Source organism: Nycticebus coucang, chromosome 6 (assembly GCF_027406575.1).
Source record: "Nycticebus coucang isolate mNycCou1 chromosome 6, mNycCou1.pri, whole genome shotgun sequence".
Lineage (NCBI taxonomy): Eukaryota > Metazoa > Chordata > Mammalia > Primates > Lorisidae > Nycticebus > Nycticebus coucang.
Window position 1 is genome coordinate 88367219 of NC_069785.1, and position 18554 is coordinate 88385772.

At 43.5% G+C, this 18554-nt stretch overlaps 2 pseudogenes; one reads left to right on the top strand and one right to left on the bottom strand.

Annotated features, from left to right (window-relative positions):
- Positions 1 to 9233: 9233 nt before the first annotated feature.
- Positions 9234 to 12114, bottom strand: LOC128588774 (cyclin-dependent kinase 16-like; annotated as a pseudogene).
- A 2762-nt stretch (positions 12115 to 14876) lies between these two features.
- LOC128588354 (serine/threonine-protein kinase RIO2-like) lies at positions 14877 to 16368 on the top strand (annotated as a pseudogene).
- Positions 16369 to 18554: the final 2186 nt, after the last annotated feature.

The window sequence follows — 18554 nt, forward strand, 5'->3', positions numbered from 1 at the left end:
AAGGGACTCTATCAACTGGGAGAATGCTGTGGGATGTACTTGGGTGAGGGAATAGTTCAAGCTAAAATTCTGCAACCAAAGCCAAAAACAAAAGAAAAAATTAAAAGAATATAGATGTCCTTGCTCTTGTTGAATGTAACAAATGGGATCCAAGAGAAAAATTCAACCTTAAAAAGCAACATGAATTGAAACAAAATATTAGAAAAGAAAAAAAAAACTAAAATAAAAAAACCCTCAGATGTCCTGATATAAGCACTCTCAGCAACCAATTGAGGAAGCTAAATTAAAGACAAAAGAGAAGAAAAAAAAAAAAGGAAAAAGAAAACAGCAACAGCAACCAAAAGAAAAAAAAATTATATACAAGACATAGGGATTAGATTTCGGTAGTATATCTATGCTGTAATACAGTTCCTGAACAACAAGTGGCTCTCTGAATTTGGGGGACAAACAACACAGGTATTAACCTCTCTCTGGTTCCCAGACTTAGAACAGTATGCCAGCTTATTTGTTCCTGGTGGTTGCCCATCCATCTCAGCACTTAGCTCTCACAGATCTGGGATTCCACAGTTCTGAACAGTTCCTCAGGAACAGGCCTCTGCAATCCTCTACATGGGGAGCTGGGGTCCCTGTGCCTGTCCCGAGTGAAGGATCACTCCTGTAGGCAGGATGCTGTCCACCTTGCCCTATGTCCCCAGCAAGAAGCCCGTCAGCACCATGGCACAGTGTTTCCAACAATGGTATGACCCTGGTAGGAAACTGTCTCCGCTTACGGATGTCTCCCCCACTGCCAAACCCCAGTGAGGCTGCACCAGGCAGCACCCCAAATTGGCCCCCAAATTCCACTCGGGAGTGCCTACTTCATTCCTTTCAGAATCCCGGAGCCTGATAAGGGCACATGTTCACCTCCAGATAGGCGCCCAGCAACATGTCAGCTCGCACTCGCTTCTGTGGCTCTCCTCTTTCTGGGAACCCCTCCCCTGTGTATGATCCACAGGTTGTGACCCTCCTCAGAGCGGATCAAGCCAGCAATCTAATCTGGCCACCAAATTCTGCTCTTAGAAGTAGTATTTAGTCTCACAAAAGGAACGCAGAAATTATCCCCCGGATCAGGCCACATCCTCCCTGCGCCATCATAACCCCGGGTGTCTGCCCACCCAGAGCCACTGCAGCATGGGGATAACCTGCCAAACCTTGCCCAGATGTGATAGTTCTCTACACCTCGGCCAAATCCTGCTGTCTGCTTCCACTCTGCACACTCCCAGCCACCACTGTACTCGATATGCCACACTCGGACTGATCCAACCCTCTCCCTTTGCCCCTTTGCTCTAGGACGGCTCCACTAAAGGTCCTTCCCACCTGCCATCATGCACAGCCCCCCATGAAAGGCATTTGTAACACATTAACTACTGTGTGACTAGCATTTAGCATATGCTAGTTATGAGCCTGGGGCCTTGTGAAGCATATATAACTCACACATTTCTTCATCTAATAACACATCATGGCCCCAAGGAATTTTTTTTCCAAGTGTAGCAGTCAGTGTGTTCAAATGATATTTTCCTACTATGAACATTTCCCTTAAGAGGAAAACAGAGAATAATGCCCTGACACTCTGCCATAAAAATATTTTTGTACTGCTTCCACTTTTATTTTTCCCAGGTACGAACGTCTTTGAATTCAAATTCTGTTGTGTGAATGATTGTTGCATGGGCGATGCCACAGAGATTAAGCTTGCAATTAAATGTCGGAGAATAAGAAAGCCTGAAAGCTCGCTCAGGCAAACAGCGATTTTATTTCTTCCACCAAGGCTTATATAGGCACATAACTTAATCAATAAACATGTGGCTTAAAACTTAGCCCCAGGCCTCTTACTGCCTGACACCTAGTGGCCTACAGATTAACTGGATTAACTGATAAACACTTCACTAACATTATCTAAAGCTATTTTTATGCTAAATAATCAAAAACAAAACCACAAAGCAAGGTTCTGGGGAAATAAGATGTTTGAATGCTGGACCTTTAATGGACCATCTGGAGGCAGTCAATCACCTTTAGGGAGTCTTCTGGAAACAGCTGAGGTATACAGGTCTCTGCCTGCAGGCCTGCCCCACGAAGCTCGGCCCTAAATCACTTCTACGTGATTAGGCCCTAAGCCCCATGTGTACTTTTAGCCAGGTTCTTTCCCTTCCACTCACAAAAGACTTCAAACTTGCCTTCACAAAATGGAACCATTGAAAGGTTTACTTATAGGATTTTTGTCTATAATTCCCTTTTGGAAACTTTGCAGTGTGACGTGTTCTCAGCCACCTTCCTGTATTTTCATGGCTCTGTATTTCATAACTGTCTAGAATTAACCAAGATGCCTACAGCAGCCATCTAGCAGACGTGTCCCTGAGTCATCTGCTAGAGAACAGCCTGAGATGGTAGAGGTGAAGTCTCTCTTAGAGTAGCTACGTGCTCTGGGGCGGAGAGTAGTCCTCTGGTATCCCTTCACCTAAAAAAGCTAACCTCTTTGCTTGTTAAGATGTTCATTCCCTCCCTTATTTGGATGCTAGTATTGAGGGGGAAAGGCAGAAATGAGTCTTGCCCTCTGGAATTCCTCACACTTGTAAAGGAAAAAAAAATACTTTCTAAAAGGACAAGGAAAACCCACCTAGCAAGGTGGTGTAAAAACATACAATGCAAAAATGTACTTTAGGCACAGTGCAGTGTCTCCTGGGAGGGTAGTCACCCAGCACTTCACTGAGAAGAATAGAGGTGGAGAATGTTCCCAACATTAGGATGCCCTTATTGACACTGGAGTCAGACGTGTCTGTTTTCCAACCAGTCCTGCCCCTCCCTGGGTTTGCCACCTTAAAAAATTTTGTTTTCTTATTTGAGGCTCTGTCTTCCATTAAATATGAAAGCAGGCCTCATCATAATGTATGATAAGAGCAAACCTTCAGAATATTATGTTAACTGAAATACGCTGGCAACAAAATGATGCATATTACATTAATTTCACTTATATAAACTATCTTAAGTAGTCAAACTCATAGAAAGAGAAAATAGAATGGTTTTTGTCAAGGGTGTTACTCAAGGGTTGAAGAGAGGGTGAAAGGAGTTTCTACTTAGGGGGTATTGCGTGGTAAATCTGAATGATTTCAAAGTTCTAGAGATCTGTATAACAGTAAGTAACAAATATACTTAACACTACTGAAATCTAAACTTCAAAAGATTTTTAAGGTCAGGTGCGGTGGCTCACTCCTGTAATCCTAGCACTCTGGGAGGCCGAGGTGGGTGGATAGCCTGAGCTCACAGGTTTGAGACCAGTCTGAGTCAGAGCGAGACCTCATGTGTAAAAATAGCTGGTCATTGTGGTGTTTGCCTGTAGTCCCCGCTACTTGGGAGGATGAGGCAAGAAAACTGTTTGAGCTCAAGAGTATGAGGTTGCTGTGAACTATGATACCATAGCACTCTACTGAGCCAAGGTGGACAAAGTGAGACTGTCTCAAAAAAAAAAAAGGTATTTTTTTATAAGATAAAACTTCATTTTAATAAAGAAAAAATTCAACATTGAAAAAAAGTATTTTTAGGAATACTTTTGGCTGTGTTTTGTTGTGAGACACAGATTCACTCTGTAGGGTAGAGTGCCACGGCATCATAATTGCCCACAGCAGCCTCAAACTCTTGGGGTCAAGAGATCCTCTTTGGAAGCGGGGATTAGTGTGCTCCCACTAAATGGGCACAATGTAATGGTAGAAGGCATGACTCCTTAGTGTGGGACACAATCACAATAAGGACTCTCTTGTGAGTCCTTATTGCAAATGCAAACATTGTAACCTAATTGTACCACACATTGATCAGAAATTAAAAAAAAAAAAGAAAGAAAGAAATCCTGTTGCCTGTATTCTGAGTAGCTGGGACTCTAGGTGTGAACCACCACAGCTGGCTAGGGTCTCTCTCTCTCCCTCTTGCTCAGGCTGGTCTTGAACTCCTGAGCTCAAGCAATCCATCCACCTCAGCCTCCCAGAGTGCTAGGTAGGATTCCAGGTGTGAATCATCCAGCATGATAATACCTTTTGTTATGTGTTCTTTTAATAATACAATTTTAAAGAGATAACAAAAAGAGACAGTCAATAAATCTTTCCAAAAATTACCTTCAAATAACAAGTGTTTCTCTCACACACATAAAAACATAGATCCATCATTGAGCATATGGCAAAATTAAGACTATTTTTATGATCATTCAACTAGATAAGGTGAAACAAACATTAAAAACTAAGGAAGAGCTGGGGCTCGGTGGCTCATGCCTGTAATCCCAGTAGTCTGGGAGGCCTAGGCAGGTGGATTGCCTGAGCTCACAGGTTCAAGACCAGCCTGAGCAAGTGCAGGACCCCATCTCTAAAACATAGCTGGACATTGTAACGGGTGCCTGTAGTCCCGGCAACTAGGGTGGCTGAGACAAGACAATAGCCTGAGCCCAAGACTTTGAAGTTGCTGTGAGCTATAAGTACACGACACTCTACCAAAGGTGACGATTTGAGACTCTGCCTCAGAAAAGAAAAAAAAAAAAAAAACTAAACAAGAAAATAAATATATAAGATAATCATAAAGAAAGTCTGTTAAGAAAAACACATACATATATTATTAGTGATATACATATGCCTAATATTTTGATTGAACCTCACCTTGACTTAAAGTGTATATATAGAGCTACAAACTCTTATCTAAGAATATAAGACATAGACAAACCAAAGACACAATAAACTGATGTTAAGGTAACTGGCCTACCAAGAAACACAGTCATAGGGTGTTATAAAACAAGAATATTAGAAACTTTAGCTTATGAAATTCTGTATGGAAATTAATATGACATTAAAAAAGAATGTTTTTCTAGATAACTAGAAGGTTCAACTATGACCTATGTATCTATAGAGAGCAGATATTTTCAATCACTGGCACATGGTGTATGAAAATACAATTTCACAGAAAATACACTGTAATCAATAATAAAGAACCTCAGGTAAGAATTTTTTTTTCTTTGCAGTTTTTGGCCAGGGCTGGTTTTGAACCCTCCACCTCCAGCATATGGGGCCTGCACCCTACCCTTTTGAGCCACGGGCGCCGCCCTCAGGTGAGTATATTTTAATGCATAGCACTTAAAAGGCTTTACAAATAATAGGTTTTGCCTGGACGCTGTGGCTCATGCCTGTAATCTCAGCGCTCTGGGAGAATGAGGTGAGTGGACTGACTGACCTCAGGAGTTCAAGATCAGCCAGAGAAAGAGTGAGACGCCCTCTCTACAAATGGCCAGGCATTGTGGAGGGCACCTGTAGTCCCAGCTACTTGGGAGGCTGAGGCAAGAGAATCACTTGAGCCCAAGAGTTTTACATTGCTGTGAGCTATGACACTACTGCACCCTACTGTGAGTGACAAAGGAAGACTGTCTCAAAAAAAAAAGAAAAAAAGAAAAACCACAAAGTAGCTGGCAATACAGGCATGCATCCATTGAGACTTTTCACTCTCCAGAAGATGCTCTGGTGAACATATGGCCCCTCTCACCCCCACTAAATTACTCAATGAACACCCAGCTATTTACATACACTTGGGAAGAGAAATTCCTCCTTGAATTTACAGAGCTTGAGCTAGAACTAAGGACACATTAATACGTGTAAATATGATGAAAGTGTGGTTTGGTAAGTATATTCTTAACTATGACATTTTATAATTAAATATCTGTAACTACTGTATTTTATCTAATCCTGAACAATATGGCCTTCTTGATTCTAGAACTATTTGATGCTGCAGGAACAGTAGAAATGTCCAGGGATGTATTTCAAATCAAGAATGGAACCTCTGCTTGTTGTCAACACGTCAGTTTTGTATCTTTTTCATTTCAAATCCTCACTGTGGACTCTATTTGGGGGTACACCGTGTCTGTGCTATGACTTATTTTAAGAAACAGAGAATACAATGTGGGGGATTGGGTTTAGTTTTTCAGATAATCTACTTCAACTTCGATGACACTTTTGCACACTGAAAGCCCACTTGCCTGCAGAGCAGCAGTTGGACCTCACAGTGCGGATTGTGCCTTCACTGGGAAGGTTCTGTGACGCCCATCACCGTGGTGACGTGAGAGTATATATCTTGGCCCCTCCTGCTGCCACTTGCCATTCACCATGGGAAACCTGAAAAGCCGATTCAAAGGTATGTTCATACTGACCTGTGGGAGGCCCTGCTCCTTCACAGTGACTAGATTATTTCTCACAATATTTTACTTAAAAAATTATCCTCTGCATTTTCCCATGGGTGGTTATAATGTGTTTCTGGTTTTGTTTGATTCCCTAATTTATAGTTGATACTCCTGTCAAGCAGGTTGCCCTAAAGTTTATCTCCTCCTTTCAAAAATATATTCTTTTTTCTTATGTCCTGTGATCCTCAAACATTGCTCAATTAGATGTCCCCTAAATTGGAAAATATGGGAACATCTATTTCCATGTCATTTTAACTTAACTGAGTACCTGCTAAAACCATTCATTTTAAAAATTTGAAGGAAATCCAGAAAGCAGGAGATGACTTTGTGGGTTTTCACATGTTAAACTCCATGTTTCACATGTCTTTTCTTTTTCCTGAAATGTGTGCTGAGTTCAGTCAACTTTTGGCACGTCATTTCTGCTCATATGTAAAACAAATCTCAGTGTGTGCTCCCTGGTGTCACTATATAAAACAAAACACACATTGACTTTAATTCTGTAGAGGTTGGTCAGATAAGTAGACAAGGAGGCTACTAGTTTATCTCAATAAACTACCAAAGCACCAGCCCAGATGGCTACTCTTCCAGTGAATTCTCCCTGCCTGCTAACTCGGGTTTAATGAGTGGTAGGAAAGGTTATTGTTTGTGAAAACATTATGAGGCAGCTTTTCACAATGTCCTACATTCTGAGCACACTTGGGGGAGAAGCAGACACTGGTCATTCAGTGTGGTCACATGAGGGGCAGCTCACAGCATGACAGTACTGGGGGAGAAAGGCCACAGATGTGATGCCAAGACCCTAAGAGGATTTCCTTCAATGGAAACAGGGCCACATTAGGGACGGAAGATGTGTATGGTAGAGGAGAGAGGATGTGTCATGATCAGGGCAACCTCCTTATCCAGGCATGTCCTCCGGGGCATCGACTTGGATTCCCCTTGAACAATGGGTAGGAATGTTGGAGAAAGAGTCAGGGGAGCTCTTGAATCAGGAGTCCAGGCTATGGTGGAGAGTCCCAGTCATCAGAGGTCTGCGCCTCCCATGGGACCATGTACACTTCCCATGCCAGATCCATCACTCATTCATGATGTGATGCTAAAAGCCACTTAGCTTCCCTCAATGTCACAACCACTCAGTAGAGAACAGGAGGTACAGCACCTGCTCTGCCCACCCATGGTCTGATGTGGGGATCACAGGTCATAATGCCAGACGTTCACTGACAGCTGCAGAGCATCATACCCACAGAAGGGATGAGAAATCACCCTTCACCCCCACTGCCCTGCAGTGGTCCGAGCACACTACCTGGTGTCCGGTTTGTTCCCCCTGCCATTTAGGAAACACAGAAGACGACTAACGGACCAGTCCTCTTCCTCACGATTCACCTGGATTGAGTCATTTCAGCTGCCTCATGTCGTAACAACCAATAAGCCTATTACCATAGTCATATGACAGTGCAGAGAACTGAGGACAGAGGGACCTCATGACCTTCTCAGGTGTAGGTGCCTGTCAATGGGCTTGGACCCCGTCCCTGACTCTGCACCACCAGCGCCCTGCTCTCTGTCTCTCTGCTCTGCTGCCTTTCTGTGTGGTCTCATCTCCATGAAGGCTTGGCCCACACAGGCTCCCTGAACCCCACGATCTCCCTGAAACCCAGCTTTCATCAGATGGCTCTGCTTGGAACTCAGTAAACAATGGGATCAGATGTTCAAACTCAGAATCCAATTTTACTAGTTCTCTCTGGACTTCTGTCAGGAAGATGCTTAAAGTCATCCCTATTGGGAAGGCACTAACCATGTTCTTTGCTGACAGCACTGACTCCCACGCCACCCCCAAGAGCAGAGCATTGTACTGCATCAGTTTTGGTCACCTGAAAAACTTACCGTGACCATGAAGTTTATTTAGAATTGTGACTGGGTATTACTTGGTGTCCCAGATGTAATACAAACCTATGAAGAGTGTAAGCTGTGTTTTTCATGCAGCAATATTTTAATTTTCCAAGTCATAAGTGCTGCTGCAACCACAGAATTCAATATACATTTTCAAGTCAAGATTGGTTCACATTCGATGGCAGATAATAATTGAAGCTCGTGTCTAGATACTACCTGGTTATTGACCATTGGCTTAAAAACATCTCACTGGACCATGCTTGGTGGGTGAGGCCTGTCATCCTTGCCCTTTGGGAGGCTGAGGCAGGAGGATCACTGGACCCCAGGACTTTGAGGTTGCAGTGAGCTATGATGACACTACCCACACTCTAGCTTTCAATCCAGGGAGGCAGAGTGAGACCCTGTCCTGCCCCGACCCCTGAAAATGTCTGCCTGAAAGAATGGTGCTAAATGATGATTTCTAATAAAGGCATCACCTCATCTAGAAGAGTTTGGGGTTGACATAAAAATGGATCCATGTTCCCCTATCAATCTTTCCTCTCTCCCCCATGTCCTATTTTCAATGATCAATGACATCTTCACTTACTGGGATACATTTGTTACAATTAATCTAAAACTTGACATCTGATTCTCTAAAGTTAATCATTTCCATTCAGGTTCACTCTTTCCACTGGGCATTTCTGTCAGTTGTGACACCTTCAAAGCCCCGTTGCCCATTGTGTCCTCATGCAGTGCCCTCTCCCTGCCCTCAAAGGCCCCTAACCCTTTGTTGGTCCACAAACCCTGGCAACTATTGAGATTTGCACTGTTTTTATATTTTTGCGTTTCCAGAATGTCATGTAATTGGAATGATAAATAATGGAGTTGTTTTATTATTATTATTTTTTTGAAGGAGTGATGAGAGCTTTGTTAGCACCCAGTAGACAGGTTAATGGGTGGGTTGACAGGCCAATGGTGGGGTATTCAGGTGGGCAGCAGGGGACCAGTGGGCAGGTGAACATGGCTCAGGCAGGTAGGCAGGTAGCAAGCAGGGAGGATGCAGTTGGAGGCTCCCCTGTTAGGGGTGTGGCATCCCTCAAGCTGCTGCCTGCTGGGGCCTCGGTCTGTGGCTTAGAACTCAGAACTCGGTGTCTACAACGTGGAAAGCTGGCCTGCCTGAGTCAGGCATTGATGAAGACTGAAGGCTGGCCTCCTTTTGTAGCTGAATCTCCTTTAGTGCAAATATGGAAGTAGTGTCAGGAAGTGTGTGGATCCGCTCCCCCAGACTGAAGAAGAATCGATGTTTCATGGCATCCTCTGCAGAGATGCAATTTTGACCCTCAAACTGTAGCAGCTTAGAGAGGAGGTCAGCCCCGTCACTATCAAGTCCGGGTGCATGGCTTAAAAGGGCCTCGGCTTGGTACTGGGGATAGTTGTATGTCTTAAACTCCTCATTGGACGGGATGCCTGGCCAGGTGTCCTCAGTTGGGGCTCCTAAGATACCGAAGATGAAGTGCAGCTGTTCTTCCACTGCGAGGCAGTGAAGAGGGGTCGGCCATCTCATAGAAGATGCAGCCCACACCCCACATGTCAATCTGAGTGGAGTAGTCTGTGGACCCAAGCAGAATGTCAGGTGGCCAGTACCACAGTGTCACCACCTCATTAGAGTATGTTTTTGTTGGGATTGACTTGGCCCGGGCCAGACCAAAGTCAGCTAGCTTGAGCTGTCCCCTCTCGTTGATAAGCAGGTTCTGGGGCTTGAGGTCTCGGTGTAGCACCTTCTGCCATGGCAGTAGGCCAGGCCATGGAGCAGCTGGAACAGGAACAGTTTCACCTTGTGCATGTTGATTAGGTTCCCACAGTCATCCAGGTACTGCTTCAGGTCCTTGTCCAGGTACTCAAAGACAAGGGTGAGGGATTTCTCCGTGTGGATAATGTCATGTAGCCTAACAATATTGGCATGTTTGAAGTCCTTGAGCAGAGACACTTCCCGGATGGCAGTGCAGGGTGCCCCCTCTTCGTGTTCCAGTCTGATCTCCTTGAGTGCTACAAAGTTGTCTTTAAACTTGCTTTTGCCTTTGTATACTGTGGCATAGGTATTGTCGCCCAGTTTGTCCAGCTGGATGTAGGTCTCTAGTTTTCCAAAGCCAATCTCCGAGAGGCTGACATGATGGACGCAGCGGCTGAGGGGCTTGTGAAAAATGGGACTATTTAGAGTCAGCTTCTCAAGGTAACCCTCAGGCAGCCGGATGTCAGCTGGTAGTGACAGGCGCTTGTTAATGTCCTCAGTGGAGATCTGGAGTGGGGGATGGTTGCGCATACGCACCCTCACTGGAGCCTGCACCTCATCCTATGATGTGGCTGAAGCCTGGTCACTCTCCCCATCAGACCCAATCTTCAAGGACTGCTGGGACCAGCGCCTATGGCCAACAGGAGGAGAAGGAGGTCGCGCGGCCTGAGCCTGGGCCGTTGCCCCAGGCGCCACCGCGCCAGCTCCGCGGCTCTGAGGCTGCTGGCAGCCCCGCCGGTGGCCATGGATTGAATGAAGAAGAGCAAACGGCAGGTGTCCATGACACTCGGAAGTGGCCGAGGCATAGATGAGACCAAAGGTGCCTCTGAGCAGATAGGCCTGGATGAGAGTGGCTGTGGTGGTGGTAGTGCCCTTGGGGAACCTCCATCTATATGCGGCCCCCTCAGCTCTCACCAGAGATTGTGCACGAGGACTTGAGAATGGAGTTGTTTTAGACTAACATTTCACTCATCCATAGATATTGAATGTTCCTTCATCTCTCTGTCATGGCTTGTGTAGATCTAACATTTCATCTGGCTTTTTATCTCCTTTGTTTCAGCAAAGCAATGTTTCTCCCGCTCCTGCTGTCCTTCAGTCGTCCCACGTCTCCCACCCATCCCTCTCTATCCCCAGCCTGTTCCCCTGACCCCACTCATGCCACCCCCTGGCCTCTGGTGCCCCCTGGACCTATTTAGGTCATCAACCCCTTCTCGAACATGGTCCCTGCCTGCCCCTGCCACTTCATGTCCCCTTTCTCGCCCCCGGTCCCTGCCCACATTCACTGTTGCACGGTCCCACCCCAGCCCCCTGTTTTTGCCTGGTCACCTGCGTCCACAGTCCCCTCCCAGCCCTCTGTTTTTGCCTGGTCACCTTCGTCCACAACCCCCTCCCAGTCCCCTGTTCCTACCTGGTCACCTCCGTCCACAACTCCCTCCCAGCCCCCTGTTCCTGCCTGGTTACCTCCGTCCACAACCCCCTCCCAGCCCCCTGTTCCTGCCTGGTCACCTCCGTCCACAACCCCCTCCCAGCCCCCTGTTCCTGCCTGGTCACCTCCCTCCACAGCCCCCTGCCAGCCCCCTGTTCCTGCCTGGTCACCCCCCTCCACAGCCCCCTCCCAGCCCCCTGTTCCTGCCTGGTCACCCCCCTTCACAGCCCCCTCCCAGCCCCCTGTTCCTGCCTGGTCACCTCCCTCCACAGCCCCCTCCCAGCCCCCTGTTCCTGCCTGGTCACCCCCCTCCACAGCCCCCTCCCAGCCCCTTGTTCCTGCCTGGTGCCCTCCCTCCACAGCCCCCTCGCAGCCCCCTGTTCCTGCCTGGTAACCCCCCTCCCCACTCCCCTCCCAGCCCCCTGTTCCTGCCAGGTCACCCCCCTCCACAGCCTCCTCCCAGCCCCCTGTTCCTGCCTGGTAACCCCCCTCCCCACTCCCCTCCCAGCCCTCTGTTCCTGCCTGGTCACCCCCCTCCACAGCCTCCTCCCAGCCCCCTGTTCTTGGCGGGCCATGCCCCACCACAGCCCTCTCCAAGTCCCGAGCCCCTGCCCACCTGCAATTGTCTTCGGTCCCTCTTCTGCTGGAGATCCAACAGAATTGCCCCAGAGCGACCAGCCAGGCAACCCTCGCCACCTGCACACTGCCCACTTCGCAGGCTGCGTTGGTGGCGGTAGCCCCGTTACAAGTCCAGGAAGAACCAGATGTGGGGCCACCGGTCATTGCCTGGAATGGACTGGCCATGGACTGGAAGCACAGGCAAGCACTTTACTCTGCAGCATGCCTTTTTCTCAGTTGAAGTGAAAGATACCCCTCAACAAAATGGGTCTTTTTCCCTGGGACCCAACATCATGGGTTTCTGTGGCCTCTGATGCGGCTGAGACAAGAGGCCTGTCCCTAGCCCAGGTCGACTTCCCCATGAACTTGTGCCTCCTCCTCTGAGGTATTCTTTCTCCTTGGAAGGTGGACTGCAGGCTAGCATCACTACGTTGTTTATGTTATAACCTTGTCAATGGCCACCACACCCAGCCATTGATAAAGTTATAATATAAATTTTGAGGGGACAGAAACAGTGTGACTATAGGAGATGTAATGGTAGAAAGACACACCTTCACATTATTGGTTCTCCAGGAATTTGTTTTGGTGTTTCTCTCACCATTAGTGTGAAATTGACTTTTGCTCAGCCCTACAAATGCTATGGAGTCATTTCCATTCTCATTAGCATTTTCCGTGCTGCACATGGAAGAGGGAACACAGAGCAGTAAAGCAGCGCTGTTGAAAGAGTAAGGACAGGAACTCTAGGAGCAGACGCGGTGGGGGCGCCTTACCAACGTGACAGTGGAGGTGCTGGTGTTTTATGCACATCAGTTCATAAAACTGATAGGTCCTTGGAAACTGCAGCTTTAAGCAAAATGACATTCTTTATTCCATAGAAATTTAACACTTTTTTTCAATTCACTTACGGTAAAATTGCTTTCCTTAATAAGTACATCATTTTGCTTGAAGTCACAGTTGCTTTGAATGTATCAATGACATTAACTGAGGACTTACTACATGTGTGTATATATGCATAGAAGAATTTAATATATATGCATACACATTATATTTGTTATTTGGCTTAAATAATGCTGATGCAGTGTATATGTGTGTGTGCGCATGCCTGCATACACTGAGTATATACACTGATGCATTGTATTGGGTGTCCATAAAGTTTGGCTGTAATTGCATACAAAATTTATAGACACCCTGTATACTGAGGCATCATATGAATAAATACCTATATAATGCTAAAACTGTATATTTTTAAAACAATGTTATTGAATATTTATTTAAACAAGTGAAATAAACAACTGTGATAATAAGGATTTTAAATTTGAAATAGAAAAATAAAAATTAATACATTAGGAAAATTCTATTTGATGACTATTTTCATGTGTGGGTAATAATTTTAAAATGACACATTTTGTGTCAAAATATACATACCATTTATGGTCCTAATTTCCATCGTAATGTATGGAAAAGTGTTCAAACTTGAATCCCTTAATTAAAGGCCATTTTTTTATATTCTTTTTTATTTCATAATTGAAAACAGCTGGTTTTAAATTTCATAAGTCCCTAACCCCAAATAATACTTAAAAAATAATTTTTCTATTTCATGCAATCACACACTGGATATTTATAGAAATATAAACTTATTTTGTTGGAACTGAAAATTCCATTAATGAAATCAAATACATTGTGCAAGTGAAATAAACATGCACATACCACATCCAGCCTTCCCTGTGCAGCTGTATTTTTAATCTTTTCTATCACATAGGAAGAGTTAATCGTGGGGAGAAAAAAGCCTTATGGTGGTGATAATTTTGACTATAAAAAAACACTGATAATGTCTGTTGATGTTTTCAGATATACAACTATTTCACTTTTAGTACAACAATGAACTTATTTTTCATTTATGCTACCGTCTAAAACTGCATAATTTTACAAACTGGTATTGGAATCTCAGCCAACACCTTTCTCCTCCTCTTCTGCATTTTCATACTTCTTCTGATCACAGGGTGAAACCCAGAGACCTGACCATCTGACACTTGGCCTTCGTTCATGTGTGAAGTTCTTCACCGTACTATTATTGGGGTCTCCAGAACTCTTTGGGTCATTGAACTTTCAGAATGACCTTACATGCGAGGCATTTTTCTACTTGAGCAGAGGGATCAAGGATCTCTCCATATGCACCACCAGCCTCCTGAGCATGCTCCAGGCCATCACTGTCAGCCCCAGCACCTCCTGGTTGGCCAGATTTAAACGTAAGTCCACAGATTACATCATCCATGTTTTACTCTTTTTGTGGTCCTGCACCTTGTCTTTTAATCATAGCATGATCTTCTACACCATAGCTACTTATCATTTGATCAGACAAATCTACTGAAGATAAACACTTCTCACTTTCCCCCATGAATCCCATCATCAGGGGACTTCTTTTTGCTCTGTCATTATCCAGGCGTGTCTCCTCTGTAGGAATCATGCTGCTCTCAAGTGCTTACGTGGTGATCCTCTTGCTCAGGGAGCAGAGACGATCCCAGCACCTTTACTGCGCCAGACTCTCCTCTAAAGCCTCCCCAGAGAAGATGGCCACCCAGACCATCCTGCTGCAAGTGAGTTGCTTTGTGGTCATGTAGTGGGTGGATTTTATTGTTTCATTCTCCTCAACCTTGTTTTGGGCATATGGCTCAGTCATCGGAATGTCCAGAAGATGCCACATTTGATCCTTTGGTGCTACTCAGTTCAAACAAAAGAATAATGTTCTCCAAAATATACAAAATAAGTGGCATAAAATAAAATTAATTCTCTGAAGAGTAGGTTTTTCTCTCCTCAGTTACCTTTTCACGTAGAAGATAATTTGTTTGATTTAATTACCATGTATAAAAATTATACTCTTATTATATATCAGTTATTTAAGAACTGATCTACTTAAAAGCTTCATGATTGGACTTTCATCCGCTGCCTCCATGGGGAAGGTGAATGTGGCCAAGTTGCGCTACCTGAGCCAGGATGGCTTCAGGGTTTTGACCGGTGTTGAAATGACCATGAAGAACCATGAGATAGTTCCCTGCAGTTTGATGACCTCTATAGCTGGCTGTAAGAAAGTTTTAAGAGAATTAGTGAAACATAAACTCGTAGCTTGGGAGCATTCCAAGACTGTCCGGGGCTATTTATTGACAAATGCAGGCTATGATTATGGCTTTGAAAACACTTTGTTCCAGACAAGTAGTTGAGTCTGTTGGAAACCAGATGGGTGTTGGCAAAGAATCAGATATTTACATTGTTGCAAATGAAGAAGGACAGCAATTTGCATTAACACTTCACAGACTAGGAAGAACCTCCTTTTGAAATCTAAAAAACAAGCCTGATTACCATAAACACAGGCATGATGTGTCTTAGCTTTATTTATCTCCTCTCTCTGCGGTGAAGGAATTTGCTTATATGAAGGTGTTATATGGGAGGAAATTTCCAGTTTCAAAGCTAGTTGTTTATAATCGCCATGCAGTGGTCATGGAGATCATAAATGGTTATCCTCTATGTCAGATACACCATGGTGAAAATCCTGCCTCAGTCTATGATGAAGTTATGGAACTAATTGTAAGACTTGGGAATCATGGGCTGATTCATGGAGATTTCAATGAATTCAATCGCATTTTGGATGGAAATGATCGTATCACCATGGATCGATTTCCTACAGATGATCTCAACTTCTCATCCCAGTGCTGAAGGGTATTTCGACAGAGATGTCAAGTGCATCAGAGATTTCTTCATGAAGTGTTTTGGCTATGAAAGTGAGCTTTATCCAACCTTTAGTGATGTCAGGACGGAAGGCTCTCTTTATGTGGAGGTTTCTTCCAGCAGCTACACAAAGGAGCTACAGGCTGGTGACCGACCACCTGCTGCAGCCAGTGGGCCCAGATGAGAGGGCCACTGAGACAGAAGAGGGACCTCAGTTTTCATTTTCTGATGGAGAAGTGTCAGAAAAATCAGAGGTTTGTAGTTCCAAAGATGAAAGAGAACAGAACTGTGTGGACCAGTCGGGTGGCTACAGATCATTCGAAGACCTGGAACACATCAGGGAGGACAGTTCATCAGAGCAGAGTGCTGGCGCACACCACTTTGAAATGACTGACTTCAGCCAGGTTTAGAAGAAATGAAAGGGCAGGTTGTTGACAAAAATTCCATACCTGAATTTTCTGAGGAGAAAAACAGAAATGAAAATTACCTGAGACAAGGTGGTCAGACACATCAAGGAGAAGCCTCTGCTGGCTCTGAGGAGTGTGTGGACGAATGCTCTCATCTAACTGCCTTGTGTCACTGAGTAAAGAATCCAGGCCTCTCAGAGATGAAAAGCATATGGGAGACATTAATTGGTGTAGAACAAGAACTCTGAGTATTACTTCTTCTACGGGCAGTGTTGTGAGCTGTTCAACAATTCTTCCCGAACTCGTGAAACAGAAGGTGAAACGTCAGTTGACAAAACAGCAAAACTCAGCAGTCGGTGATTACAAAAAACAGAAGCAAATGTGTTTACCAAGCAATGAAGGGAAAACATGCAAAGTATTAAATCAAGTTGGAAGCAGCTAGCTTTTGGGGAGAATAATATATATTTTTGATATTTTTTTAAAGTTACTCTACTCACCTTTTAAGTCACTTTTAGTCTTCTTTTGCATCAAGGCCAACATATAAAAAGATGAATAAATCTGATTTCATTTATAAAAAAATGAAATGATGGTGAGTAGAAGGCATATGTTCCACTGGCTTCTGATTATGATGCTCTGTATGTTGCCAACAAAATTGAGATCATTTAAACCAAGTCGAGGTGGCTCATTCTAAATATATAACTTTTCATCATAAAAAAAAAACCCAAGAAATTTGTTATCTTTTAATTTGCTTCCCTAAACTTCATATCAGGAAACTTCTCTATCTAAAGAAGCTCCTACTAGTAATTAAATTTATCAAAGTTTTACATTATTCATTTATTTTTTATTTCCAAAAAAAAAATGTTACCCTTATTTTGTAAAGACATTTTAGTTAGGTATCCAATTATAGCATGGACACTATTTCTCTCAGCACTCTTTATTTCCCTATTTTCTGTACTATGCAGGCTCTAGAGATGACCTTCTCACCTTGCTTCATACTCCATAAGAAATTACAATTTGAAAATAATTTGGTTTGCACATTTGAAAAAATTTACATTTGGGATAAGTTCATTTAGCAATTTTCCTCATTTAGTCAAAAAGGATAAGTTGAGAAGTCCCCAAAGCCTTGAGGTCCACATGGTTATAAAGTTTCTGAAGGAAAACTGACTTGTTGGTTTCATTACTCCAGGAATTCTTCTTCTAATGTACTTATGCTCTTCAAAAGTGCCCATATTTACCAATTCAATTTGTTAAGTAATTTATGAATAATAACATTGGAGTATTTTTAGACGTCTTCACCAAATAGTATTTATGAATATCTCTTTGCCCCAAACATGAACTATAAAGTGGCAATCTTCCACTTTAATGTATGAAACCTGATTAGAGACAGACTTTTGTTTTTCAGTCCCATAAATTCAGTATTGATAGAATTAATTATGTAAATGTAGGCCCTTTGGCTCCAGTGAAAATGCTTTCTTCTTATCAATACTTGAACTCTGGGGTTGCCTGTACCTCAGTGGTTAGGGCACCAGCCACATGCTCCGGGGTGGGTGGCCTGCTAAACCAAAATAATGTAGCGAAGCATTGTGATGGGCACATATCGTCCCAGCTACTAGGGCAGCTGAGGCAACAGAATTGTTTGAGCCCAAGAGTTTGAGGTTGCTGTCACGCCACGGCACTCTACCAAGAGTGACAAAGTGAGGCTGTCTCAAAATAAGAAAAAATAATACTTGAAGTCTCCTAAAGTGATGTTGGTTTAAATTTTCTCCAGTACTTATTTAAAATTATCTTAGAGGAAATGTGCATGTGGTTATTTACATATTACTTATGGGTTATGCTGTAATTGATGGTTTCTACTGTCATTTCACAGTACTTATAAAAATCTTTCCATAGGGTTTAAAAAGTATTTTATCTTCTGTTTAGTATCAAAAATGATGTTTATGTGTGTACCTAATTACCAAATCAAACTTTTTAACAAAATTACTTAACACTTTTTGTGTTCATTAATTTGTTTTGTACCAGAACAGTTGATTTCTATGATGCTTTTAAATCACCCAAATGATTGTAAATATGTCCTCACTCTGAGCTATAGGCCAAACTTATTATCATTAAATATATATACATAAACACATAGGAGTTGTGTCAAAAAACAGGTATAATCTAGGTATTAACAAATCTGCTTTGTCAGAGTTTTATCTCTTTGTACCGTTCTTTATTTAATGTGTCATTTTCTATTTTTATTCAAATTTATATTTGTCCACCTAAATATTTAAATATTGATGAGGAGAGATAGGCTCGGATATATATATATATATATATGTATATGTATATATATATTTTTTATTTTTTGGCCGCGGTCGCGTTTAAACCCACCACCTTCGTTATATGGGGCTGGTGCCCTACTCTCTTGAGACACAGGCACCGCCTATGGCTCGGATTTTTATTTTGAGTACAATTAGAACATTCTTCAACTTTCTATAGATTATATACCGCCATTTATTC